The sequence below is a fragment of the Triticum aestivum genome, chromosome 1B, assembly GCF_018294505.1.
Source record: "Triticum aestivum cultivar Chinese Spring chromosome 1B, IWGSC CS RefSeq v2.1, whole genome shotgun sequence".
Classification (NCBI taxonomy): domain Eukaryota; kingdom Viridiplantae; phylum Streptophyta; class Magnoliopsida; order Poales; family Poaceae; genus Triticum; species Triticum aestivum.
In genome coordinates, this window is record NC_057795.1 from 529,120,747 (window position 1) to 529,138,214 (window position 17,468).

At 46.0% G+C, this 17,468-nt stretch overlaps 1 pseudogene; it reads left to right on the top strand.

Annotated features, from left to right (window-relative positions):
* The first annotated feature begins 1,024 nt into the window (after positions 1–1,024).
* On the top strand, positions 1,025–2,945 carry LOC123079508 (uncharacterized; annotated as a pseudogene).
* The last annotated feature ends 14,523 nt before the right edge of the window (positions 2,946–17,468 follow it).

The window sequence follows — 17,468 nt, forward strand, 5'->3', positions numbered from 1 at the left end:
TGGGCGCTTCCTTCGGATTTTTTTTATTTTTCCGCACGTGTTTTCGACTTTTTAATATATTTTTTCTGGGTTTTTTCGACATTTTGTTTTTCCATCGGTCTTCCTTAGCTTTTGGGCCGCGAAAAAAATGCGTTTTTTTGTTCCGCGAGAGGCATGATTTTACTTCCGCGAGAGCCACGGTTTTGCTTTTGAGAGAGGCACAACCATGCCTCTCGGAAATGATAAAAAAGGCATTTTCTATTTTTTTTCGTCAGAGGCACGGTTTTGTTTCCACGAGAGCACGGTTTTCCTTTCGCGAGAGGCACGACCGTGCCTCCGAAACTGAAAAAGAAAACATGTTTTCTGTTTTTATTTTCTTCCGCGAGAGGCACGGTTTTCTTTCGTGAAAGGCACGGTCGTGCCTCTTTCAGAAAGGAAAAAAACCTTGCTCCCGGTTAGGTTTTTTCATCTGGTTTTTCTGAAAAAAGTTCGTTTATGAGGAATAAATGGATCTAGAAAAAAAGAAAAACTTCCGGGTTGCGACAACTGGCGCACACAACCTAGAAAGATGTAAGTGATTTTTATGAGGAATACTCCTCAATTACTGATTTCGGTGAAACAGAGTAGTTTTGTTGAGAAAAAAGCAGGGAGTATGTAGAACTCATTTAAATGAGATATAATTTGGTCTCATTCACTTTAAAAATAAGAACAGATACAACCCACGCCAGCATACACGCATCTTATAGCATCACATTCAATGACTATAAAAAATGAATGAGACCAAACTATATCTCATTTAGATGAGTTCTAGCAAAACTAAAAAAAGCATGGGTTGAAATTCGAACTCACCTCTCTCCTGTCGTCTTCCGTGCGAGACCAGAACCATGGGCTAGACGGTACCCCTTCTTCTGCCAGAGCCGCCTGGACCGAGTCTAGGTGCACCAAACCCCCTTCTTTCCCTTCCCCACACCACAGATCGCTCACGTCACGGCTAGAAGGACAAAGCTGCGCAAAACCCTCCCTCCTCTCCACCACCAAAAGCAAGATGCTCCGACGCCTCGCCGGCGCCATCGCAGCGCCCCTCCGACGCTCCCTCTGCACGGCGGCCTCGCGCCCTCCCTGGGCCCTCACCTACAGGATGGCGCCGCTGGGCGCGCGGGGCGCGCCCCCGTCCTTGGACCTCCACAAGCCCCCCTGCGTCTCCCAGCTCTCCGTCCCCGCCCACCTGGCCGACGACATGGACTTGGCCGCCGTAAGCATCCAGGCCGCGAGCTGCGACGGCCTCCTCCTCCTCGACTTCGCCGGCACCCTCCGCAGCCCCGAGGGCACCCGCGACTACTACGGCCCGGGAGTGGCCGCCTTCGAACCGGGCGTGAGGCGCTTCGTGTGCAACCCTCTCAGCGGGCAGCTGTTCCACCTCCCGGTCCCTGTCCCCAGCATGGATGCCGAGAGGACGACCACGCCCTTCGGCCTGCTCACCCGATCCGACGGCCCGCCTGACAGGTTCGTGGTCGCCCAACTCTGCCGCCGGGAATGGGACGGCTAAAGGGTCGTGCGCCGCTTTCGGTCCGAGACAGGGGAGTGGGACGAGCCGCCGCTGTGCGTCCCGGCCACGGCCCCGGTTTGGGGCGCCATGCCAAATCACGAGGTGGTGGCGTTCGGCGACCGGCTGTGGTGGGTCGACCCTTACATCGGCGTCTTCTCCGTCGACCCGTTCAGCGACCGGCCGGAGCATGTCTTCGGCGTGCTGCCACGCCCGCTGCCCAACTTTGCCATTGAGGAGTGTCCGGCACTGTTCCAGCTCTTGGGTGTCAGCGAGGGGAAGCTGCGCTATGTCAAAATGACCACCAAGGAGCCGATTATGTTCTACTCCTTCTCGCTCGACGACGACAGATCCTCCTGGAAGCTAACACATGAGACGAGATTCAACATAGTCAAGCCTGACAAATCCATACCAATGGAGTGTGAAATGCCGTGGATTTCTGCAATTGATCCATTCAATGCCAACGTATTGTACTTGCAATTTGGTGGCTCTATTTATGAATTCGACATGGCTATGGGGGGCATTACTGGGAGGAGTTCTTTTACAGACAGCATCACGTCTCCGCACGACGGCTTTGTGCCTGTAATGCTCCCAAGGTGCCGTGAATCATACAACATGCCGTGTGCAGGTATATACTGCATATGCTTCTTTGAATCATTCGGACTGCACTTTAATTGTTAAGGTGCACAGGTTTTAGTTGAACATAGTACTGTAGTATTTTTCGCTTCATGTGCACGGAACCTTGTGCACAGCATTGATATATTTGTTAATTGACCCTAATTGTATCTATATTGAAGTTTCTGAAAATGTTGTGTAGACTTAATCATTGCATATAGGCCGATACTTTTCAGAACTAAACTGGCCATTATTAGAGGTGATCTATGCTGAAACTAAATGCCGCAGGCGGAATTATGTATTACTCCCTCCGTTCCTAAATATTTGTCTTTCTAGAGATTTCAACAAGTGACTACATACGGAGCAAAATGAGTGAATCTACACTCTAAAATATGTCGACATACATCCATATGATGTAGTCCATTTGAAATGTTTAAAAAGACAAATATTTAGGAACGGAGGGAGTACTAGAGAATCTGGTGTATTTTGTTGATTGCAATGGACATGGGATTGTATATCATGTGGAGTAAAAATGTTTTTCTTCTCTATTTAATGTTAACATATGTCCGTGCAACTGTCATGTTAAATGCCTAAGCAGTATTTTCTGATCCAATTCTTGTTGTGATGAAGAAACATATACATTTGTGTTGTTGTATCTATGGATAGAACTGAAGGAACACTTTCGAGCAAGACAGAGGCAAATTCCTACAGGCCAGAATCTGGAGAAGAACAAAAACAGAATGCCAATTGCACAAGGAAGACTTTGGCGGACATGCTAGTTCGTGCTGACAAAGACCAGAGAAATTGAAGCACGAAAGCTAACTTATCTTTGGTAACTCATCTTAAATAATTATTTCTTATTGGGCACCCCTTCTTATTTTTTAGTCGTATCGTTTCCTTTCTCGAGTTCATGATTCTGCATATCTCCTACATTTGCTATATGTTACTTGCAGGGGCAAGTAGTTTGGTCATGTTTCTGAGTGTATTTTTGGATGGTAACCAAAACTAACCGTACCAAAATTTTGGTCATGGCTAAAATTTTGGCTCTTGTTGGTTTATTGCCAATATTTTCGTATGCACATGCACTCTAGCAATGCCAACTCTAGTTCCTTTTTCACTTGTATATACTGTCTTCAGTGCTTTTGTACAAGAGTATTGTCTGAACTACTGTAGTACCAGGCTGGTCTGACTTGACCCATTTTTTTCCGAAAAGAGGGGAAAGTCCCTCGGCCTCTGACTTAACCCAAACATAATTAAAATGAGGAAAAGGCTAAAGATGTCCTGCCTTTTCACCTTGCTAAGTTTTGCTCTTTCGCTAGTCACTAATCCTGATATGTTATTACCAAATCAAGACTGAACTGAATTATGTTGCTTGCTAGTATCTCCTACAAGTAACCTTGCTGTGTTTGAGATTTGCAAAATAGACATACAACATTGTTTTCTGGTACGAGTATATCGTGCATTTTTTTTTTGTAGAAAATCATCCGGTAGTATTCTGGTATTTCTGTTTTACCGTTTACTCTTTTGCCTCGCAGATTCCTTACAATGGACCGACAACTGAGCTGGTGGTGGTACTGGAAGACATGAACTCTCATTTTTGGGGAATTCTGGGACAATCTTGGTGTGTTCCGTTTGCTGATGCTCTCTCTGAACAATGTTCTTGGCGCACCCATTAAATAGAATGACTGCATTCCAGCGGCAATTTAGATAGATCAGTCTGTTTTCTTTTTGTTTTTTTTTTTGGCGAAAAAGATAGACCAGTCTGTTACTTAAAAGACACGATGCTTATCTTCTCTGCAGAATGTTATTTGCACCGAAGTATTTAGTTTTCGTTGGTTTACTTTGCTCATCACTGAGATCATATAATATTTTTGATCGGATTGGTTTGGTGCATAGGTCATTTACGTGCTAGTCATGATAAGAAATGCATGCGCTCTTTTTAATCTGGAATACAATGACCATAAAATACTCTTTCCAGTGTAATGCGGGCAATTTTTATGGCACGGTGGAAAAAGATGGGTCTGGATCCTCTGCAGTACTGTACAATGATGTAGGGTCACTGTCGTGTGGACCCGGTGATGAAGTCATGTACCTAGGATAGGGTCATGACCCTGTCTAAAGTACCCTACCCAAGGACATCTTTAGAAGAAGCTGCCTTCTAGTCGTCCAAGAGGGATTCCACTCGACAGACTTGAAGACACTCGACCATGAAGACACCCGACCATGAAGACTCACTCGACCACTCTGTATCTAAACGGTCTGTAATTAAGTAGTCTTTATGGTCATGAAGACACTTTATGTGAGGCGTTACCAGTAACGCCAGGCCTTAATGTACTTTAAACCCTCCGCTACGTGGGCTGGCTGGGGTCTTGGCATCCTCTATATAAGCCACCCCCCTCCACTGGCAGAGGGGTTCGCACCCCTGTAGCTCATACACTTATAATCCAGTCGACCGCCTCCGGGCTCCGAGACGTAGGGCTGTTACTTCCTCCGAGAAGGGCCTGAACGCGTAAATCTCTTGCGTATACAACTCCTCCATAGCTAGGATCTTGCCTCTCCATACTTACCCCCCATTCTACTGTCAGTCTTAGTACCACGACAGTTGGCACCCACCGTGGGGCTGGTGTCTTAGCAGCTTATTGGAGAAGTTGCAATTGTTCCGATCGCCTTCATCATGGTTTCTGGCGGAGTTATGGTCGAGGTCCGCGAGATCCGTCTCGGCGCGCTCACGTTCATCGCCGACGACTCCGCTTGGCTCCAGGAGGCTCCACTCGACATTGACGCGCTTCCCGTCCGCGGGGCAACACACTTTCGCGCATGTGTCCGCGGCGTCCTACTGCGGCAACCGTTGGCCCCATACCGGTCGACTCCTGCATCGTCCTCACTCCCTATCTCCCGCCAGCGCAAGCGTTCTAGTAGGTCGAGGCTTCAGCGGTGGTTGAAACACGCAGTGGCGCGCCAATCGGCCACCATCCAAGTCGCGGCGATCGAGCCCGACGAATCTCTCTATGGCCTGTTCGATCTGTCGACTGGCTCGAGACCGCATCCGAATGCGACAACAGTGACCCAGCGGCGGAGGTCCTGATGGTCAATGGGCCTCGTAGTCCTCCCGGCTTCCCCCGCACCGATAGAGCGGACGGTGGAGGGGACCCCGCACAAGTCCACGAGGAATATCAACCCGAGCCACTTACTTCTCTGCAAAGAGAAGAGCTTCACCGCCGGAATATGGATGCTCTGCATACTCGCATCATAGGAGAAACCCCCGAGGCTTGTGCCTTGGAGGATGCGCGTTTAGCCAACTTGGCTGAGCGCACTCGACTGGAGAACCTCCAGCGGGCACTCAGCGAGCGCGCGCGGCAACGAGTTCCAGACTCCAGTCGACGTCAACTCTTTCCGCCGATGACTCAGGTATACTGAACCCCAATTCAGAATCTAGCAGCTGCGGCCCGGATAGTGGAGTCGATTCAGCCCTCTCAATCGGAGGCTGGCAGAGGCTTGATGCAAATCAGGGATTTGCTCCGGGCATCAGGAGATCAGAATTCAGTCGTATCACAGTCGCGCAATAGGATTCACAGTCGATCCGTCGCTGCGAATACCATTCAGTCACCTCACAGCCCCAGATCACCTCCGCGGCGTGAGGGACGTGGGGGTCGACGTGATCCATATGATGACCGATTCGATCGCGATGATCGGCGTCGAGTGCCTACCCCTCCCCCAAGAGGTGGGTCTTACATCCCTCGGCAACAAGATGACAGACGCCAGCACAGTGTTGGCCGAAGAGCTCCGGTCGACCCCAGGGAACCAGGCTTTGATGCGAGATCCATTATCGTGCAAGGTCTGGTCGACCGGAACAGAGCTCACCGTGAAGGCCATGACAGAGACGCGACCACCAGCAGCAGGGTTCATGTTTCAGGACCAGAGTGTTTTAGCAGAGCCATCAGGTCCACAGTGATCCCTCCCAACTTCAGGTTGGCGACTGGGGTGAGTAAGTTCACCGATGAGTCTAAGCCTGATACTTGGCTTGAGGACTACCGAGTGGCTGTTCAGATTGGCGGTGGCAATGATGAGGTGGCCATGAAACACCTACCTCTCATCTTGGAGGGCTCGGCCAGAGCCTGGCTGAATCAATTGGCGCCTAGCAGCATTTACACTTGGGAAGATCTTGCCCGAGTGTTTGTCAGGACATTCAAAGGAACTTGCAAGCGACCAGCAGGTTTGACCGAGCTACAAGTTTGCGTGCAAAAGTCGGATGAGACCTTGAGAGATTACATCCAGAGGTGGATCACGTTGCATCATACAGTGGAAAATGTATCTGATCACCAAGCAGTATGTGCCTTCAAGGAAGGCGTTAAGAACAGAGAGTTGAGTTTGAAGTTTGGTCGGACCGGAGACATGACCCTGAGTCGAATGATGGAGATCGCCACCAAATATGTCAATGGTGAAGAAGAGGATCGACTCTGGAGTGGTAAATACAAGCCAAGCCAGTCGGAAAAAGGAAATTCTAGTCGAAAGCAGAAGCGGAAAGCCGAACCCGCTGCTCCTGGAGAAGCCTTGGCTGTGACTCAGGGCAAGTTTAAAGGAAAACCCAAAGGATCCTGGAACCCCAAGAAGGTGAAAGACAAGGAAGGAAACGATGTGATGGACTTGCCATGCCATATCCACACGAAAAAAGATGAAGAGGGTAACTTCATCTACCCAAAGCATACTACTCGTCAGTGCCGGCTCTTAATCCAGCAGTTTCAAGGAAAACAGTCCAAGGGTAAGGAGAAGGAGTCATACAAGGCTGAGGACAAAGAGGGCAGTGATGAAGAATATCCCCATGTCAATTCCACTCTGATGATTTTTGCTGATATTGAGAGCAAAAGTCGACTGAAAGTTATCAACCGTGAGGTGAATATGGTTGCTCCGACAATGCCCAGTTATCTGAAATGGTCTCAGACTACCATCACATTCGACCAGTCCGATCATCTGACGCACATAGCCACCCCTGGGAGGCAAGCTTTGGTGGTCGACCCTGTCGTCGAAGGCACTCGACTGACTAAGGTACTGATGGATGGCGGCAGTGGATTGAATATACTGTATGCAGAGACGCTAAAGGGAATGGGCATTCTGATGTCCAGACTCAGTTCCAGCAACATGAGTTTCCATGGAGTCATACCTGGAAAGAAGGCTGAGTCACTCGTCCAAATAGCCCTCAATGTGGTCTTCGGCGATTCGAAGCATTTCCGCAAAGAAAAGTTAACATTTGAAGTTGTGGATTTCCAGAGTGCTTATCACGCCATTTTAGGCAGACCAGCCTACGCACGATTCATGGCTCGACCATGTTATGTGTACCTCAAATTGAAGATGCCTTGTCTCAAAGGGGTGATCACCATCACTGGCAATCGGAAAAAGGCAGAAGAGTGCTTTCAGAAAGGCTCGAAGATCGCTGATGCTCAGATGGCGGTAGTAGAACTACAGGAATATCAGAAAACCGCAGATCCGAGTGATTTGTTGCGAGCCAAGAAGCCTGCTACCGAATTAGCATTCCAGTCGTCTGGTGAGACCAAGCCGGTTCACATCCACCCGACCGACCCCAATGATGCTCCGACTCATATCTCCACAACACTCGACTCCAAATAGGAAGAAGCGCTCATCCAGTTCCTCCGTGAGAACTGGGACATCTTCGTATGGAAGCCTGCTGACATGCCGGGTGTTCCCAGGGGGCTGGCTGAGCATCGCCTACGAGTCGACCCAAAGATAAAACCTATGAAAGAACATCTTCGACGGTCCGCCATCCAGAAGAGAAAGGCCATTGGTGAAGAGGTAGCTCGGCTCCTGGCAGCGGAGTTTATCCGAGAGATTTACCACTCCGAGTGGCTCGCCAATGTTGTCATGGTCCCCAAGAAGGACAAGTCACTTTGCATGTGCATTGATTTCAAACATATCAATCGGGCCTGCCCAAAAGATCATTTTCCTCTCCCTCGCATCGACCAAATTTTCGACTCGACTGCGGGATGTGAGAGATTGTCTTTTTTAGACGCCTATTCCGGGTACCATCAGATCCGTCTGTATGGACCCGATGAGATCAAAACAGCTTTCATCACTCCATTCGGGTGCTTCTGCTATGTCACCACGCCATTCGGCCTCAAGAATGCCGGAGCCACGTTCATGAGGATGATTCAAAAGTGTTTACTCACTTAGATCAGTCGGAATGTGGAAGCGTACATGGATGATATTGTGGTCAAGTCATGAAAGGGTTCCGACCTGTTGACCGACCTCGCTGAAACATTTGCCAATCTCAGGAGGTATGATATCAAGCTTAATCCATCAAAATGCACATCCGGAGTTCCTGGTGGAAAGTTACTCGGTTTTCTCGTTTCAGAACGAGGAATCGATGCTAACCCAGAAAAATTTGGCACCATACTCCGAATGAAACGTCCTGTGCGTGTGCACGATTTCCAGAAGCTTACTGGATGCTTAGCCGCGTTAAGTCGATTCATCTCTCGCCTCGGTGAAAAGGCATTGCCTCTTTATCGACTAATGAAGAAGTCAGACAAGTTCGAGTGGACTCCAGAAGCTGATGCAGCGTTTGCCGAGCTAAAAGCTCTGCTCTCCACCCAGCCGGTGCTTGCTGCTCCAATCGGCAAAGAGCCTCTATTGCTTTACATTGCAGCCATAGGACAAGTCGTCAGTATAGTACTTGCGGTCGAGCGGGAAGAAGAAGGGAAAGCCTTCAAAGTTCAGCGCCCAGTGTATTATCTTTCCGAAGTTTTGACCCCATCGAAGCAAAGATACCCTCACTATCAGAAGCTTGTGTATGGGATCTACATGACCACGAAGAAGGTTGCTCATTATTTCTCTGATCATTCCATTACAGTCGTCAGCGACGCCCCACTGTCAGAGATTCTGCACAACAGAGATGCAACTGGTCGAGTGGCGAAATGGGCGATTGAACTCCTTCCTCTTGATATCAAGTTTGAGGCAAAGAAAGCCATTAAGTCCCAAGCAATAGCAGATTTCCTTGCCGAGTGGATTGAACAACAACAGCCGACTCAAGTTCACTCGGAGCATTGGACCATGTTCTTTGATGGCTCTAAAATGTTAAAAGGTTCCGGTGCTGGGGTAGTATTGGTTTCCCCTCGAGGAGATAAGCTCAGATATGTGCTCCAGATCCACTTTGATTCCTCCAATAATGAAGCAGAATACGAGGCACTTTTATATGGGTTGCGCATGCCCATTTCACTCGGCGTCCGTCGCCTGATGGTTTATGGTGACTCAGATTTAGTGGTCAATCAGGTGATGAAGGAGTGGGACGTTAGAAGCCCAGCCATGACTGGATACTGCAATGCAGTGAGAAAGCTTGAGAAGAAATTTGAAGGGTTAGAGCTCCATCATATACCCCGACTGAAGAATCAAGCGGCTAATGATTTGGCGAAGATAGGTTCCAAGAGAGAAGCTATTCCCAGTGACGTGTTCTTGGAGCATATCCACACTCCATCAGTTAAAGAAGATCCTTTTACCGAAGAAGCTCCGCAGCCTAAGAGTGTCACAGATCCGACTGTAGTTGAAGTTCCAGCAGTGGTCGACCTGATCATGGAAGTGTTGGTGATCACTCCCGATTGGATAGTGCCATATATCGCGTATATCTTAAGGAAAGAGCTCCCAGAGGATGAAGAAGAGGCTCGACAGATCGTCTGCTGATCTAAAGCCTTTACCGTGATAAGGGGACAGTTGTACAGGGAAAGCGCGACTGGAGTTGGTCAGAAATGCATAACGCCGGAAGAAGGTCGAATAATCCTTGACGACATCCACTCGGGGACCTGTGGCCATCATGCGTCCTCTCGGACCATTGTAGCCAAAGCATACCGAGCCGGATTTTACTGGCCAAGAGCGAATGAAATGGCAAAGGAGATAGTCGACAAGTGTGAGGGATGTCAATTTTACTCCAATATGTCACACAAGCCCGCCTCAGCTTTAAAGACCATACCACTCATCTGGCCCTTTGCTGTATGGGGATTAGATATGGTTGGACCCCTGAGAACAGACAGAAGCGGTTACACCCATGTGCTGGTAGCAGTCGACAAGTTCACCAAGTGGATTGAAGCTAAACCCATCAAGAACCTTGATGCCGGCACTGCTGTCAGCTTCATAAGAGAGTTGATATTCAGATATGGAGTCCCACACAGTATAATCAATGACAACGGGTCAAACTTCGATTCTGAGGAATTCAGAGCGTTTTGCACATCTCATGGCACACGAGTCGACTATGCTTCAGTCGCTCATCCTCAGTCGAATGGACAGGAAGAACGAGCAAATGGCTTGATTCTCAAAGGGTTGAAACCCCGATTGATGCGTGATCTCAAGCACGCAGCTGGTGCATGGATCGACGAGCTTCCGTCAGTGCTCTGGGGGTTACGGACCACACCTAACCGGTCGACTGGGAGAACTCCGTTCTTCTTGGTCTAGAGAGCTGAAGCGGTCTTGCCGAGTGACCTGCTTCACAACGCTCCCCGAGTCGAGCTTTACACCGAGTCTGAAGCAGAACAAGCCCGGCAGGACGCAGTCGACCTTCTAGAGGAAGAAAGGGAGATGGCTTTGATCCGATCGACCATTTACCAACAGGACTTGCATCGCTTCCACGCCAAAAACGTGAGGAGTCGAGCCTTCCAGGAAGGAGATTTGGTTCTCCGAGTGGATCAGCAGAAACCACACAAGCTCGCTCCTTCTTGGGAAGGCCCCTTCATCGTCACCAAGGTTCTCCACAATGGAGCATACCGTCTTTACAATGTCGAGCACCAGATTGACGAGCCCCGAGCTTGGAACGCGGAGCTTCTCCGCCCCTTTTATACTTAAGTATTCACTCGGATGAGTTGTAATAAAAGTACTTCTGTAGTTTATTTATCAAAGACAAGAGCTTTATAATTTTCCCAGTGATTGTCGTTACTTTTGTCTGCATAAAGCAGTCCCCCAGTGGGTGGCTTAGCTGTGAATCCGTTTCACCTAAGTCTGTAAAAAAAATCCTTACCGAGTGGTGAGCCAGCCTCCCACTCGGGGGCTTAGCTGCGAATCCGTTTCGCCTAAGTTTAAACAAAATCCTACCGAGTGGTAAGCCAGCCTTCCACTCGGAGGCTTAGCTGCAGTCCAAGTACTCGCCTAAGTTTAAACAAATCCTACCGAGTGGTAAGCCAGCCTTCCACTCAGAGGCTTAGCTGTAGTCCAAGTACTGTAGCGACCCGACCTCAGACGGTCAAGCCTCTGTGTTACTGTGCCATCCCTGGATCAGTATGCTGGCACACACAGTACATCAATGTATATATCAAAGTGCAATCACATGTATAAATAACGTAAAATGATATATACCTCATAATACTCAGCGGAAACAATCAAACGGGTGTGGAGTCCCATCAACGCCATCGGCAGGTTGAGTGTAGACCGTAACCCTGTATCGTAATTCTTACTCGTCGAGGAAATATCTGCAACATGATACGTTGCAGCCGTGTAGGTCAGTACATTGAATGTACCGGCAAGATCACAATAAAAAGAACAGATGATAAAACTATACTAAATGCATTATGGCTTTGTGGCTCTGTATCTGAATTTTGTTTGCGTAAAAGCTGGTTTTATTTTACCTACATCAAAGGCAAAAGTGAAGTCTGTACTATGGAGTTTTCTATCATGACATGGTTCCGCCAACCGATGTCTCATAGCCCAAAATCATCATAGGTTGCCCACAATTAAGTTATCAGTCCAGTGTTGAGAGTTCTGAGATAGATCCAAGTCCAGAGGCTCAAATTGTCCGTAACCGGGGACACGGCTAATCGATTAGGTTTAAACCCTCTGCAGAGGTTTGTACACTTTTCCCGCAAGATTCGATCCCTCTCTTTACGTTCTCGTACTTCAGAGTGTTTGAGAACAAGATGACCGAAACATGGTCTTCCAAAGAGTTCCTCTGACCACTGTCCGGTACTCAACCCATCCTACCGTAGTTCTACATCTGCTAGTACCGTCCCAGCCAGAGTCACAACTAAGGTCAACCAAGCCAGAGCCCATAATGACTTGCGGTTGCACAGGTAAGCTTCCGGGCGTGAAGTATTCTTCCGTCTCTTTGAGTCTGGGTGAAGCTTTCCGCAAGATGTCATGGCGCTTCTCCATGCATCCCGGCCAACCACTGGTTTCTCCAGGGTGCCCGTCAACCGTCCTTCACCCAGTAGTGTGTATTGAATTCTTGTCTTGAGTCTTGAAGTCTTGAGGCCTTGAAGATGCAGTCCTTGCAGATTCCATCATGGAGTTGTCGTCATTGACGTAGAGCCTCCATTCTCACACCACTCCCGAGCACTCATACCAAACCCCGTCTACTATAGCGTAGCATTAAAATAATTAACGTCCCGGGCTTGGTAACAGGGTGATGGGTTCCTACCTCATGCATACTACTCAACTACAAGGATTTCAATAACACTACTGAGGGGTGGTTGTAAAGGTGCCACTAAATGCAATAAAACATAGGTAAGAAAAGCATGGTCAAAGTGAACTTGCCTGGTGATGTTGACGAAGAAGAATTATCGTTCTCAAGAAATAACTTGATAGACTACTCGTCACTCTCTGATGAAATCTATGTAACAAACATATCATTCACATAAGCACTCACACTAACAATCAAAACAAAAGGGAGAGTGAATAAGAATCCGAAGGAACTTCAAATAAAACTAGGGAGTCTTCTTCTACAACATTCACAAAAATAGTTTTGTCTAACGGAAAGTAAAACACTAAAATAACAGAGAATAAAATATAAATTTATTTAAGACAAAAAAAAGTATTTTTTTTCATAAAGCTATTTTGAAAGTATTTTCAATTGGGAGTTAAAACAGTAGAGAAATCCATTGCAAGTTATTAGCGAACTTGAATTGATTTCACGATAACAAAATAAAAATAAATATAAAAACTTGTTGAACACCTACTGTTTAACTAATAGAAACCAAACATAAACTTTCTGAAATATAAAATAAAATAATTTAAAAACAACTATAGAAAGGAAGTAGCTATAATTCGAATAGAACTAAAACAGAATTTGTTTTACATGAAATAATAAGCTAAAAATACTCAAACAATTTTGAAGTTTTTACCACTGGTAAATATGATCACTAGTGATCAGTAGAAAAAAAGAATCAAATAAAAATCTATTTTTAAACTCCCGGAATAAGCAAAACAAGCTTTAATTCAAATCTGATCTAACTCAATTTTTATAAATCCAAACATAGACAAATTATATATTTTTGGAAACTACAAGAAAATTGTGATCTAACGCAAAAAGAATCAGCATCATTGGACTTCTAGATCAAAAGTTATAAGCTAAACAAGAACGGAACTAAATCTGTTACGGAAATAAATCTGAAAACGAAAACGGAGTTACCTGTACGTGAGGTAGAGATGGCAGGAAGGTGACGGCGATGTGGAGGGCTGCTCCGGCGAGGGGGCGAGGTCGCCGGCAAGGGTGGGGGTGGCGGAGGAGGGGGTCGGCGCTTGGGGAGGTGGCGCTGGGCGATGGGGAGGTTCCAGGAGAGCTCCTGGTGAGCGTTTCTAGGCAGGAAAAGGAGGACGGTGGCGAGGAGGCTACGGGCAGGGAGGGGGCGTGCTGATGGGAAAAATGGAACGAGGAGAGGGAGGGGGTTTTATAGGCGGTCTCGGGAGGCGCTGGGATGGAAAGACGAGGGAGATCGGGAAGGTGGAGTTTCCTGTCTCCATGGATATGGAAAGCTTCTGTAACGTGAGAGGAAACAGAGGAAGGAGATGATCTCTTGTTGGGCTAGAATAGGAAAGTGCTTAATGGGCCAGGTTTTTCCTAATAAAAACGATTCCATTCCTATTTTTAAAATTAGGAAACTAAAACAATAAAAAGGGAAATCAAATCAATTCGGAATAAAGAGTTTTTATATACTAAAATTATCAGAAAAATAAAATGTAGATGATGAGCATTATTCCACGGCCAAAATAAAAACTTAAAAAAAATGTTTTTCAGAAAATCCCTAAAGGCTTTATTTCTTTTTGCAAATAATTTTTAAATAAAAACTTTGGTTTTTCTTGGCTCAAATATTTTCAAAAATGCCCCTGATTTTGGAGGGTCATTTTCCTCCGCTCTTTCTTGCTTGCAAGAATTTATTTTTCGGGGTATTTCTCGGGGAAGAAAAATAGAGAAGCAAGTGCAAATATTTGAAAGAATTAAATTGCAAAACTCCGTTCAAATTCTTTATAGTTGAAGAAGTCATGTCATCTTCTCTCATTGATTTTAATAGGATGAATTTGAATTTACCGGAGAAGGGGAAAGTCATTTTATTCCCTCTCATTCAAAAGTTTTTGAAAAGGTTCAAATTTCACTCAAGTTTAATTCACTCAAGCAAACAAACAAACAATTCAATTAATTATATTAACATTCCAAAATTTGGGATGTTACAAACCTACCACACTTAAAATGAATCTCGTCCTCGAGATTCGAAGAGGCTAGCAAGGAAAAGGTTAGGGGTTGGGGTCTTCTAGCAAATGTCTTGGTCAGAAAGGTCAGGGGTGCTACCACACTTAAAAACAAGGTCATGGTTCCAATAAACTCAGATATTTCCTCTGGAGTGTTGACAATGTATGTCTCTTCACATATCCTACAATAGCTCCTTCACCAAAGCTCTTCTGTCAGAAGCATAGAGTTTTCCTCAGAATCTTGGGTCGGTTCGTCAAAGTTGTGGTTCGTCCGAGACTGGATCTTCTTAGCTGATAGGTCCGTGTCCATTCTAGTCAACTATCGAAATACTCATGGTGGTCTACAATTTATGGTTTCTCCTGCAGAAAACGGGTCTGGGTTGAACCTCACCGTATAACCTACGATTGGCAACGGTTGCCTGTAAAGGGGTTCCATCGTCCTACCATTCTATGGTTTCATGGCTTATCGCGTCGACACCCTTCAAAGGTTTTTGAGGCTCTCTGATTTTCCATCAACATATGATAGTTCCTGATAGAAGTCTTCGGTATGGGGGCCAATCCATCCCGTACTTGAATCATTACCACATACGTAAACAGTGAATCACGTATTCTAACACTTGGGCATACTCACAAGCATTGCAGAATTTCTCTTGTTCTCGAACTAGGTTCGAGTAAATCCATGGTTTCTGCAAGCCAAACAAAACATCTATCGTCACTTCACCACTCTCAGGTTTTTGCGTAACCTCCTACGAAACATATGCTGATTGGATTACTGATTCTTCCAAATTGATTCCTTTATCAAGGTTACATCTGTTCCTTTTCAAAATCCTGGGCCTGTGGGTTATGGCCCACTTCAACACTAGTGCAGCTTTAACTCATCCTTGGAGTAACTCTCATGTTACACCTCCTTTAATTCCAGTAGTACTCTGTTTCTTCATACCATCATATCAAAAGCAAAACTCCAACTTATTTTGTCCAGCTTCCTTCTATGGACCGTCATGAATAACACATTTCTTTCTTCATTGATCCTGTGGCTTTACGGAGTACTACGGCACCAAAGACAAATGCACTAGTTTATCCATAAATCTCATTTTTCATATCAATCCTTTAGTACATCCTTAACCATTTTTCGTGAATCCAAATTCCAAAAGTTTATTACAAATGTCGCCACCCACATGGTTCGGTATGGTCAGACATTACTTCTAACTTTATTTATTTATCTTTCTCGAGGATTCTTCAGTCCCACTGGAATTGTGCGACATGCGCCTTGAAATCTTCAATCTTCTGTTTCATCGTGGTGGCCTTGAGCTTGACCTCCATCATCTCTGCATGCACTTCGCTTAGGTATTCCTGAGTATAACGGAGTCTTGCTTCAAGTATTTCTCCGATCTGGCGTATGGCTTCCATGGCTGCTTCACGAACAGCATCGAAGAAAGTTGCTTGTGGCACACGTGAAATGAAAAAGTACTGCCCCATCATCTTTGGGCAAACTCCTTTCAAATGGTGGAGGTGTACCTCCACATACCAAAGTTCCACTCCCTTTTGCATGAAAGGGTAGCCTTTGTAGATTGCATCTCCTTCAAGGTGAATATGCTTCATCATGTCCTTCAGGATCTTCGGGTAATCATGATCACTTGTCAGGGTCATGATTGTTTCCGGACCTTTAAGGAAAGACTCATAAAGGGTCGTCATCTGCAGTTGTGAAACAGAAATGATGCTCAGAATAAGGTACTTATCCCCTGGGGCATACATTCATATCATCCAAACAGAACTTCAAACTCAATTTCCAATTTCCTGTTTATGCATCACAACTCATCTTCTTCCATGTTCATCAAGAATATTAATTTCCAAGATAAGATAAAATATGACAACTCCTTAAAGCTTTTCAGCATGTGACATTACAACTTTATTGAGTCATGAACTATTACAATCTCAGAGTAATCTATTACATAACTCAACTCATTGAGCTCATGAAAATGAAATTGCTTTCTACTACTCTTATTATCCATATCAAAATTCCAGCTACTCAACTCCAGCTTTCATCTTGTCGGGACTTTTAATAGCATAATGTCCTGCCTCCTTGCAGCGAAAACAAATGACTTCTGACATGTCTCGGGGCTTCTTTGTGATTATGCGTGCTCCTTGGATTCTTGGCTTCTTTTCTGGACATTTACTAGCGTAATGACCTAAATCCTTGCACCTGTAACAGGTGATATGACTCAAGTCCTTCTCTGCAAAAATTGTGTTGTTCTCGGGTTGCCTTCTTTTTCTCTTCCTGGATTTCTCTGTAATGATCAGAGTTTCTATTTCCCGAGGATCAAACTTCACTACTGCTCTCGGGAAATATCCCAGATACTCTTTTATTCCCTTGGGGCAGTACTGCGAAAAATGTCCTTCTTCTCCACATGAATAGCAGGCATTGGAGTAAAATCTGTTGAGGCCTTCTCCATCAGGGTCTTCAACACATTCCTTCATCACAGGTTCTTTCATAACTTCTCGGAGGGCTTCTTTCATTCCTTCTTCCTGCTCCTGAATAGTTTGTTGCACCATGGGGTAAATGTGACACTGGGTCGGGTAGTGGGTGGTTCCTTCACACAAGAAACAAGTCACCTGACTAGTTGGGCATTCCTCAGCTGGGTGTTTCTCCTCACAATGAGGGCATCCATCCTTGTGTTCCTCCTGGGTGTGTCCTATTTCTCCGCAAATCTTGCAGGCACAAGGTTTATTTCTTGGTGTATCATGGTGCTTCCGGGTAAGACGTGATCTCAACAGGGTCTTCTTGAATTCCTCCCAAGTTCTTGCTCCATTAAATCCTTGTATGGCTTGATGCATTTTCCACCAGGTTGCAGCACTTTCTGTAAAGCACTGAAGAGCGTATTGAACCTCA